Source organism: Micropterus dolomieu, linkage group LG04, assembly GCF_021292245.1.
Source record: "Micropterus dolomieu isolate WLL.071019.BEF.003 ecotype Adirondacks linkage group LG04, ASM2129224v1, whole genome shotgun sequence".
Taxonomy (NCBI): Eukaryota; Metazoa; Chordata; class Actinopteri; order Centrarchiformes; family Centrarchidae; genus Micropterus; species Micropterus dolomieu.
The window spans coordinates 1,826,424-1,838,616 of NC_060153.1; the positions used below are offsets into that span (position 1 = coordinate 1,826,424).

At 39.0% G+C, this 12,193-nt stretch overlaps 1 non-coding gene across 1 annotated transcript; it reads right to left on the minus strand.

Moving 5' to 3' along the window:
• Positions 1-267: 267 nt before the first annotated feature.
• Positions 268-339, minus strand: trnac-gca. The gene has a single exon. It is a non-coding gene; the product is annotated as a tRNA-Cys (tRNA).
• Positions 340-12,193: the final 11,854 nt, after the last annotated feature.

The following is a 12,193-nucleotide window of genomic DNA, read 5'->3' on the forward strand; positions in this document are numbered from 1 at the left end:
GTTTCTGAACTATGGGAATCAAAGCTGACAGCTCAGTCTGTATTGGCCTTGCGATTGGGGGCATTTGCCTATTTACAGCAAAGCTTTACGTTTATATGGGGTTTCGTGTTTGATACTGAAGAAGTAGATTGTGGATAGAGAACTTGCACTGCGACTGGATGCATTTGTCTTTTAGCAGGAGCCCTACATGCTGCCTGTGCATTCAGTTGTTTTTGTGAAATCTGTAGAGCTAGAGGCCCATGGTCAAAAGAGGAAGGTGGCCTGTTTAGGGGGCACCCAGACTTGAACTGGGGACCTCTTGATCTGCAGTCAAATGCTCTACCACTGAGCTATACCCCCTCCTGCTAGATAGTGATCAATCAACAGAATCAATCACTGAATCTAAAACAATCTCATCACTTACACAGTGAGTGATATCAACACAATTTGTCATCTGAAAACAGGATCTTTCATGCTTCTACCTCGGAGCAAATTTAAAGCATCAACTATTTGTTGGCAAGGGACACCCACAGTTGAAGATCTTGATCTGCAGTCAAATGCTTTACCAATGAGATATACCTCAAACAGCAATGATCTTGTTTTCCCACAAAATGGGTGCGCAGGAAAAGTTATAGCATGCCATACAGCCTAGGGCTTGAATTGGGTTGGTAAGGAAGGAGTGTCTTTTGGCATGAGACCCACTGAAATATTGGATTCAAATCACAGATCAGCTTTCTATAAGGAGGAACAAACATGTTTGCACTTCCGGCTCACTGTAGTTGCTTGTATTTATGTCAGTTGCTGGATAATACACAAAAGTGCAGCAGTTTGTTAGGCTCTATAATAGGCAGAACAACCCTCCATATGAAGGTGTGTAGATCGATAGTAGAGCATTTAACTGCAGATGAAGAGGCCCTCTGTATAAACCTGGGTACCCCATAATGCATGATATGGCAAACTTTGCCCTCTCTTTATCATAACATGACACCTCTGACCCCAAATGTGTCTTCAAACATGGGTCTTAAAGAAGGATGGTTGTAAATCCGTTACAGTGAATGCTTCAGATGAAATTCATGAATTTGCCTGTTTAGCATTTAGTGAAATCAGTGCTTGGAATGAATGATTACAATGGATTTCAATGTAATTTAATTCAAGATGACAACACTTTCTGTTTTCTGCAAAGAAAAAAAACATTAGCCTTTTTTAGTGCTGGACTGCCGTTAAAACCTGTCATCTCGTGGTAGTCTTGATTCAGCTAACCTCATATGATTTCATGGAAGACACTTGCTATTTTGAGTTCATAAGAGCGTGCAGTGCACTATGAGTATCCGGATAGTGTTCTTATAACGGTCAAAAAATTGAGTGTGGAAATGTGGACACTTCTCATCCTCAATTGTCGCCATTTTGGCTATGGACCAGTAGGGGTGGGAAAACCAACTTATCTTCAAACTTGTGAAAATTGTACTGGAGGAAGCTGCAATGTTTGTGAAAAGTTAAAGTAAGTTCATTTTTATTAATTTTAATAAAATTGAATTGAAGATGATCCGCCCGATCACAATTCACCATTAACAAGAAGAAGAAGAAGAAGTCATCAAATGTTGTGATAAGTGCACAACACCTGTGTTTGATATAACACCTTTGAGGGGCTTATGAACTATACTGCAGAGGGAGCAGGAAAGCTTTCATGTCCTCCATCTTTATAAACAGTGTACTGTCAAAACGATGGCAACGGTTATGGAATTCAGAAAGACAACAAGTGGAATATCTGTAATCTGGAAAGACTAGAAACTAATGGAGGGAATTATTGTGATGCAGAAAAGGAAGAAGAGTAGTGGAAGAAGATGTTAAAGGAGGATGTGGATGAAATGGAGATGGTGAGGAAGATGATAGCCATGATGATGATGATGATGATGATGATGATGATGATGTGGCGCCGTACTGCTTAGCCTCCTGTTCTGGAAATTGTACTCATACTGCAGTCAGGTGCTGTGGCTAAAAGTGTCCTTTAAATGGTACATATATGTCAATACAGATGAAGATGATGTCCAGTCATGCTGTCATGTGTTTATCACTAATCAAATCATGCTACTGTACAGGTCCATATAAAGTCAAACAACATAACAACTGCATCCGCTGTTGCCACAGTAATGAGGAAAAAACGTCTGCTACATTTCTTCCTGTTTTTTCCCGTGGCCAAGAGGTCCAATTCCCACATGACTTGGGAAAGCTGGACACACACACACACACACACACACACACACACACACACACACACACACACACACACATATATGCAGAATATATCAGTGCTATGTAATGTCAGTGGCTTTGGTACTATACACAAAGTCTAGACATTTCCTGCTATTCTAAGGTGCCGGCATCCTTCTACCAACAGTTTGATCTATTCTTTAAAGTTATACACATACAGTGGAGCTGTAGAGCAAGTGCACGTACAAAAAAAAGACAAATGTGAAATAAAAGTTTTCACATTTTTGAAAATGTATGGACGCAAATAATACCTCTTATATCTGTCTAGGCAATTCATACCACATTAATTCAGAACGTTGGTTTTCAATGTAAAATAATTCAGAGCTTTAAATTAAATGGTATTCAAATCTTTATGGCCTGTATTTGTGTTGTGAGCTAATCACTACCATGCTAGCACTATCCAGCCACAAAAGCTCAGCAAGTTATCTGGCTTTCAGCAGCTAGCTGGCTTTCAAAAAGCCAAATCTTGCCAAAAGCTTGCCGGCTTTTCACAAAACAAGCTTGCTTTATTTATCAGGACTCGCCAGATCCTTGTTGTCTTTAAGGTAGGCACTGCCACAATTGTGTTTTTTTGAGGCTGTTTCAAGTCTTTCACTTTCAACGACCATACTGGTCTTTTTATATATACTTCAACCCATTACCGCGACTACAAATCAGGTACATATTCTTCTGTAAAAATATGCAAACTATTTTCATGAGATGTCTCCTAATTGTTGTGTTTCTTAATGAACATATTTTTGCCTGCATGAATGTACAATCATAAAGTTGTATCATCAACTGTATGTGACTAAATCACAAAAAGCGGTTGATTTGTTCATCCTAACATGGATAGATTGAGAAGCCCTGTGATATTGTGATTGTATGTGAGCCTATGTCGGAATGTGGAGGTGTATCTGAAAAGCAGCGTGTACTCTCATACCGCTCCTTCCTGTATAAATAAAAGGTGGTCGTCAGTGTTTCGCACTCCTGAACCTGGTGACAGCCGTGTTCCACAGCTGCTCTACGCCCGCTGCCTCATTGTGCTGTTTGTATATTTAGCTGCTCCGTTCCACTTCCTCTGCTGTTGACGGTGGGAAAACACACAACAATTGGGCTATGATTCTGCCCTCCCTCCCTCTCCTTTCCTTTCCTCTCAGCATCTTCCCCCTCCTCACCTTTTCCTCCGTCATGCTTTCCCCTGACTCAGTGCTCCCTCATTCGCTTTCCGTCTCATCAAAGCATTCTTTGAAAATAAAACTGTGAAGTGATTCACAGAGCCACAACAATGCCAATGGGCAGCGTTGTTTTTCCAGATCACACTTAGAATTTGATTAATCACCAATTTAAATATAAAATGAGGGCCCAAAATGGAATAATAGCTTGTAAAAATCAAAACAAGAGACCAGGAGGGAAACGCCACGAAATACGACTTACAATGACAATTTGGCAAAGTTTCTTGCTCGTACTTTACTATTCTTAGTTCCATTGTAACTATTCCATTGTTACTTCAGGGTACAACAACTTGTTTTTGCACCAAGTCATGCTAGGTGATTGATTCCAAAGATTACTGCTCACTTTATTTTTGAAAGGGTTCATATACTTGGTGACGCACATGCTCAGATCAATGACTGATGTTGGATCAGTGAGTTTTTTTGGATCGTTCAACATCACAAACCCTCTCCAGGACAACCCACATGGGATCGATCATACCCCTGCCACGGATGTAATGGAAGTAAAACTTCCTTGATCCATGTTTACCGAACTGACGCTTACATACATTTTTGACATAAATTCATGGAATCCATTATTTATTGATAGATATGTAATTATTGATGTCTTCAAATAAATCAGACAGTTTCTTCCTTTGCTGATATGATGATGAAAAGGTTCCTCCCTGACTACAGCTGCAAGTTTAGACAATGTAGAATTAAATTGTATTTTCTTTGCCCAGCTGTTCATTTCATCATACAATTAAATCTTCATGAATTTATTACCCTTTCACTGTAAAGGCCAACTCTATCTCAGACACCGCCTTTTCAGTGTTTGTGTCTCCAATCGCTGAATCGACTGGGGTGTCTGCATTTTGCAGCTGGTAATCGTCAAAGAACCTCATTAGTCTGAGTTTCAGTGAGAAATGTGTAGTGTCTTGTAATCGTCTGAATGCTGTTTCAGATTCCCAACAAGGATGAAGTGAATGCATGTATTTTTATACTTGAAAGACGTTGAATTTTGGCAACAAAACTCATCTAAATGTGCAAAATGGTTGCCTTTGTCCAAAAGTAAGTAATCCCCCACCAGAAAGCCGTGTGGCATTTTTACATTTTAGTTTTTGTACGGATTAAACTAATAAATTATAATCCACAAGTAGGGAAGCACCCTTGCAGGGGAGGATTCCTTCTACACATGCACAATGTGGTAGTTACGACCAAATGAAAGTGGGCCTATTGGAACCACAGGAGCCTCACCTTTTACAACTGTGCCCAGTTTGTTGATACCATGTATTTTAGGGCAAAAGTAAGCAGAAGTAGGTAGAAGCAGAGTATACTGTATTCTAACACTAACACTCGCAACTGCTCAACACTTGATCGCTCATCAAGTTGACTTTTGAGACTTTGAAGTTGATTGGCTGTTTGGTTTGATCACTGACACACTTGAAGACAGGCAGTTGCTAGCCTTGACCTTAATTAACTTTTGCATTGGGTTTACATTCAAGGTTGGTTCAATCTCTGCATGTTGAAGTGTCCTTGAGCGAGACACTTGTGTGTAGTATGTTGATTTTCTCTGCATTTTTGGAGCATGCAGCCAGGCATTGTAACCTGTGTTTGTATAAACCTGGTGTTGCTAGTGTGACAAGTTAGAATAGAACACATTAATAATTTGAGTTTAAGTTAATTAAGTATAGTAAATTAGATGTTAGTGATGTTTACTGATTTTAAAACGGTAATAAATTAATTTACAGAAGTTCATAAAAATTACCATAACCATAACATTGGGTAATGTAGTCAAAAACGTCATCTGATTTAAAAAGGTTTAAACGCTAAAAAGGTGGTGGTTTATCTTCTGTTTATTTTGTTTTTGATTGTGTCATTTGCAAAGTGTTAATTTACAATCTACAAGGTAATCCTGATCTAGAATCCGGAGACACCTTCCGCTTCCGCCCACATGCCTGGGGATGTTGCGGTATTTTCCTCATTAGAGTAAAAGTTCTCGCTCTTTTCACTCTCGTGATTATTCCTCCTCATTTTCAGGGGCGAAACACTAGGAGCAGGGAAATTCCTAGCGTCTGCACGTTCCATATAACAATGCTTTTCTGAAAACATTCTTGATATTTTTGCAAGTTGGTGGTTATTTGTGGCATGATTGCTTGTTGCTGGGTGCAGTCGTCCCATGTTTTTGTTTATCATGCCATCACTGGACTAAGATGTTGATGAACAGTTACCCCAGCAAAGCAGTTGGTAAAGTAAATAAACCTAAAAGCTACAACCAAAGGATCTCTGCTATCAGGAATAATCTTTGCTGAAAGACCCAATGAAGATCTAATATGCCCTGATATAGTCAGATTGGTCAGAATGAAAACAGAATATGTTGCAGAGGTCGTGTGTTGAGGTCATGACCTGAGTTTGAACTCTGGCGGGAGCTCAGCAGCTGTTGCCTCATCCTGCAGCTGGTTGCAGTGACAGAGGAAGTTGGCAAGAGGAGAGGAGGAAAGAAATTCACTCTATTAATTAGATCAGGATATTGGACAGGAAGTTAATTAACACTCTCACACACATGCCCAGTGAGGTTTCAAAAGGGAAATAGTGAAGTGAGAGGATAGGGAAAGGAGAGGAGTCAGAACCAAATAAGTGGAATGGGAATGATTGGAAAGATGCAGACAGATAGTCTAACTCAATATAAGCAGTTCTTACCTCTTTTAACTAAATGTGAAACCTCCTTTGATTACTTCTGTATTGGTTTTCTGGTCAGGGGAAAAAATGTGTCTTTGTTGCTGTAAACTCATTATAGCTACCAAAATTAGGTAAGTCTGAAACACATTAAAGCCAGTAGAAGCATCTTTTTCTTTGTGTTCTCCGTTCAGACAGTTCAATAACGCCTCCAGAGTGTGATTTTAACTTGTCATATTGAGGCTAAAAAATTTTTGGAAAACAAAACATAATTTTGTGCAGTAGTATGAGTGTTTTTTGACCTACGCGGTAAACATCTTGGGACACACTGTTGCGGCAACCTGACAACTTGGTTGGAAATCACTCCTCCAAGAGTTCTTGTAGTAAAACTGCAAAAGTTTTGAAGACCTAAGAGGCAAATGCTTTGGAAGATTATTTGAGCTGGGAGAGCTACCTCCGAATATTCAAAAAAATGTTACATCACTCAATTCAATAACCATGACTGCTGTTCTCCAGCATTAATTTAGTTCAGTGGCACAACTTTGTAACCTACAAATTAACTAAACTTACATTTTTACTTTTGCATGGATAGTGCAGGCATGTTCGTCTTTGGATTTGGTGACAATGAATCAACCTGCCCAGATTGCATCAATTCTAACCCGAAACTTGGTTGACTGCAACAAATGCAGACTAGGGGCCTGGGCTACTGCCTCTTAAATTTTAATGTTCTATTCCAGTGCTTGTTTGCTGCAAAAGTTGTCTGATTGAAGGACATTTTATTATTAATTAAATCATTTGAAGCAAGTGAATTTGCAAAGATAAATACTGACAAACAGCAAATTTACAACCATTAAAACATTGCAAAAATCAAAAGTTTGATAATATACGTGTTTTTTCTTCAATCTATCTCTTGTACTGCAACTGTTCACAAGTCTGTGGCTTCTGGAATAAAACCAAACCTGCTTCTATTTGTTTTACGTGCAGGCGATCTAAAACACATTCCTTTCATATGTGTCATTTTGGAAGGCACTGAAAAAAGGCCTACTTCAGTGATAGACAACTAGTGGCCCCAGGGCCAAAAATGGCGAAAGCTGAAGTCTTCCCTTTTCATGTTTACATCAAAACTTTTACATGAGTTTTCAGAAATCTGCTATAGATAACAAGGCAGTGTGTAAAAACAAGGCTCATGAAAATGCCAATAAATGTGACCTCATAACATCTAATACTGTTCCAGTGTGAAGAGAGGCAGCCTATTGCAACTTTGGTGCTAAAATGAAGTGTAATAGAATCAAGAGTGTCAATTTGTGTTGAAATGGGTGGGGACATAAATGCTCAGATTAGGGACATGACGATACAAGTGTGTCACGAGATTTGAAGATAGTCGATTTACTATTGCTATACATGTCAGAGGTCGCACGCCTCTGGAGCAACTAGGGGTTAAGTGTCTTGCTCAGGGACACAATGGTCTCTCACACCAAAGGCATAGTCTTATCCATTGTGCCATCACCAACCATTAATTTATGGTGGAAAAGTCTTTATTTGTATATAAAGAGAAACAAAAAATTCACCTGGCAATTGTAAATATAAAAATTCGCAGAATACAACGCTGTGATCAGCTGCTGTTTTCTTTTTTTTTCTTTTTGTTTCTTCTATATTTAAGTTGCATTGAATGTTTTCTTGTTGTGCAAATAAACCTTTCTCACAGCATTTTCATTTGTTAGTTAACATTTCTTGGTGCAAGCTATTTTCAGAACATTTTAACAAATGCTTTCAAAAAGTGATGGGGACAAAATCAGCCATTTCAATATGTGGTGGGACATGTCCCATGCGTTCCCAGTGTAAATGACACCTATGAATAGAATAGCACTTAAATAAATTAATTTACCCTATTTGACAGAATTCAGACAACAACAGTGCTTTTATCCAACCACAAATAAAGTGAGCCTGTCACGACTCTCCCGCTGTGACATGGCTGGGATTGTCAGTGTGAGTATGATTGTGTTTTTGGGTGTATGTGGCTGGCTGTTGTGTTTTTTATTCATTTTTTGTCACTCTGTCTTTCTCTCTCTTTTGCTGCTCCCTCTGTTTTCCTTCCTGGCAGGTTATTGCAGTGGACGTGACCTGTGGTGGTTCCAGGGGCTGGTTTCCACACGGTCTGTACCGACTGTGTCCCTCTGCCTGCTTGCCACGCCAAACTCCCCTCACTGACCATCCACACGGAGGATTTCCCCAGCCCCTGCTCTGTCCATTCTGAAGTTGCTGTAAAATAAACTGTTTGAACTTACTGTCTCTAGTCAGCTTCAGGGTTCTGTGTTGCCATCAGAGCCACTGTTTATTTTGATTGGATAACTTCAACACAGAATATACTGTACGTACATTCACATGAGTCAAGTTTTGCAGAATGAAAGAAAACTAAATTTAATGAATGTTTAATTTAACCTTTATTTAACCAGGTAAGCCGATTGAGAACAACTTCTCATTTACAACGGCGACCTGGTCAAGATAGGCAAAGTAGTGCAGAACAACATTTAGTTTCACATAAAAGGACAAAGACAAGTACAATGTGGTAAAAAGAGGTTAGTAGTTAATGAAACGTCATATACAGTGAATTGGTATTACAGCACACAGAGATAACAGTTAAATAATCTATGATAACATAAGTGGACTTATACAAAATAAATACTGATATGCCAAATTATATTTAAAAAATAAAGGGCAGAATTGATAAACAATACAGTAAAATAGATATGTTTAAAATTGGCACGTGCAATGACGTTAATATCACAGCCAGAAGGTCTTTAAAAGCTGAGAGGGAAACAAGAGTTTGTAGTTTCAGAGTTTTTTGTAATAGATTCCAATCATTGGCTGCTGAAAATTTGCCAAAAGCGACCAAGACAGAAAACTCTAAACTTGTGCCTAATAAAAATTTTGTTGCGACTGTGAGAGTCAGTGTGCTCCGTTTCTTGTAAGCACCAGTGTCGTTGTGACCTTTCACTAGGCCAAATGTTGTTGTATATTTTATATTTCAATTAAAAATGAAAGCTGCAAGCAGCGATATGAGGGGCCCTCTCACTGTAACGCGTTTTGGGGCGTGTTGCGGCTGCGGTGCAACGGCAGGAGGCCGGGAGACGCTGCTAGGAACTATCGTGCGTTTTAGACAGTTAAAAGTCCCTTGCTCTGTCCCCTAGGTGGCGCTAGACAACACCTGCTAATTATTTGTTGTGTACTAGTACCAGAGATGCTCACAAGTCTTTGAGCACTCGTGGTTATAATGAATGTTGCATTACCTGCTGCGTTCAAACCAGGTTGCTAATAAAACTGCATAGCTAAAGGGATTCTGTAACTGTAACCTGTTTTTCACTTACAGAGCACAACCATGTAATGTGCAAAGCAATTAATGACAGCTTATTAACTACTGTATGTCAACACATCCTCCAAACTCAAACCAGTGTAACGTTAACTAAATAAAACTGTAATGTTACGTGATCAACAATAAACCAGTAACCTGTTTGCAGTCAATGTTATTAATTAACGTGATGGCAGCCAGCGGGACGTAAATTATATTAATCAACTGCCAGAAGTTTGGGAAGTAAACAAACGCTCATTCATCTTTTCATAACGACTTTTCATAATGACAGTTGGGATTAACCTTTTGAGGACGAATCTCAAGTCACTGTGTGTGCGACTTAAGCAGGACTCAAGTCAAAGTCTCAAACTCGAGTCCCCATCTCTGACTAGTACACGAAGTGTGAACGCTGTGAAAATGTCATGTTAATCAATTGATTTTGCACGTTCAAATCAAAACGGCTGACTTCCTGTTTGGTTTTAAGTATGACTCCAAGAGACGTTTGTGTGTGTTTTAGGATGATACATGTGCCACAAACATTTTGTTCATCTAGGTGAAACAGGGCACAGGGTCAACATCATTGAAAGGTCACTTTCTGTTGCCAGTTGGTGGCGCTATGACTTTAAGTGTTTGTTAATATAAGGATGTGTTCAGGGTGGGACTGTCATCATGCATATAAATTTTGGTGCAGATGTGAGTAATGTACACGTACCTTTTCGCCACCCTTACATTTTGTGCAAAGCTTGGTGAGTGTTTGAGCATGTTTAGGCCGCCAAAAATGTGAATCATTTTGGACAAAGAAAAAAAGAAAGAAAAAAATAATTCCTTCAGTTTCAATAGGGTCCTTTCATGCGTGGGCCCTAAAACTAAATAAATAAAACAAAAACTGCTTTTTCCAGTGTCATAGATAGCTGTGCATACTGGCTTCTACATTATTTCACCTGCACACACACACACACACAGAGTCACATGGACAGGACATCTCCTTCCTGTTGAACATACTGGGAATTCCTTTTTGTACATTGAGGACTGACAGCAAGCAACACTGTAAACCTGATACCCTTTCAAGTTATCACACACAGACACACACATACTGTACATATACACGCAGGCATTATTGAAATGAGGGGTCGCACTTCACCCTGTCAGTGACAGAAGTGTGTCCCCAGTGTGTTTGTCAGTCACTACGTACACTGTGCATGAAGGTAAAAGGTCATCATTTACATTGGTACATCACTGTGTGTGTGTGTGTGTGTGTGTGTGTGTGTGTGTGTACTCCAGGAATAGGCCTGCTTCCTCTGTCTTCCCTCTGCAGGGAGGAAGAATCTACTTTGACCCCCAGCTTCCATGGCGACCCTTCCAGCCGTGACCCTGAAATGAAACACTGAGCTTACTGGAAAACAGTTGAAGTATACTTTGAAAATGTAAGCAGAGTTGTCCTCTGGTCAGTGATCTTCCCAATTCAAGACTAAACATATTTATGAGATACTTTGAGGCAGAGTGGGATGAAACTTTAGGACAGCAAACACATGAAAGATGTTTAGATTTTGGATGCATGAGATTAGATGTGTCTGTCCATATATTTTTAACCCCTGCTAAATAAAAGACATATTTCACTTTCACTATACAGACTAATGTATGTACAGACTAATACATAAAGTTTGTGACTTGCTCATTTTGTTAGAGATACTTTGTTGTAATGTTACATTTGAGATGCCATGGATAAAATGTTGTACTAAAGAACTATTTCTAATAATACAATGCCAGAAAGTCTAATAATACCACCAGTGCATTTAGACATTCAAAGTATATCTAAGTTATGTCCTTTCCAACACAGCACAATCACCATAATTTGCTTCCAACATCAGTCATACCCTTTGCAATCCAAATTATTTCAGAGCATGAAACAAACATGATAATTATCAGCTTGTTGCAATGTGTGTGCCTGTAGATAGTTATCATGTTACGGGTAACAACAGTGGTGGTGGCTGCAGCTTAAGGCATATTCAATTTGCATATTCATACTGTACTTTCTAAAATTCTCAGTAACGCACGAGATCTGCTCCTCAGCTCTGTTGTTACCGAACAGGTCATGCTGACAAAATATAATTCAATGCAGAGTATTGCCACATCTTAAATGTATCTGTGGGGTGTCTTTAATGAGTTTCAAACTGTATTCTTGGTTTTATATTTAACACTATCCTCTCTTGATATTGTTTCCGGATGGCACCCTAATGTGTTTGACGTTTGAAAGATCATTTTCGTAAGGGTGGAGTTGACCCCGTCTGCACAATTCAAACAGCAGAGTGGTCAGTGACGGTGGTAAAGTGATTTCAAAATGCCATTTTCCACATTTTCAGGTCCTCTTTGTTTTGCTGTTTGCCAACCCCCGCCCTTCAATCCAAACAATAATCCAAGCAGATTACAACAAACGCTAGTGTTTTTTGCAAAACCATTTGCCCCAGGTCAGACTCATAACTTAAAAAAAAAAAGTAGTTGGTTTTACTGATGATGTAATGCACTTTCTGCATTTTACATTAGAGGTAGAGAAAAAGACAAAATATGTTTTCAAAACTAAAATCCATTGTGCCTTAAAATATTCCTCTTAATATTATGATCCAATAAAGATTGCTCTTGTCTTTCTGGTATAGTTAACAGTGTATTGATAACTCTATATAACTAAATCTAAATGTTTAATGTTTTCTGTTGATGTAAAATGTTTGTTCACTTCATCTTG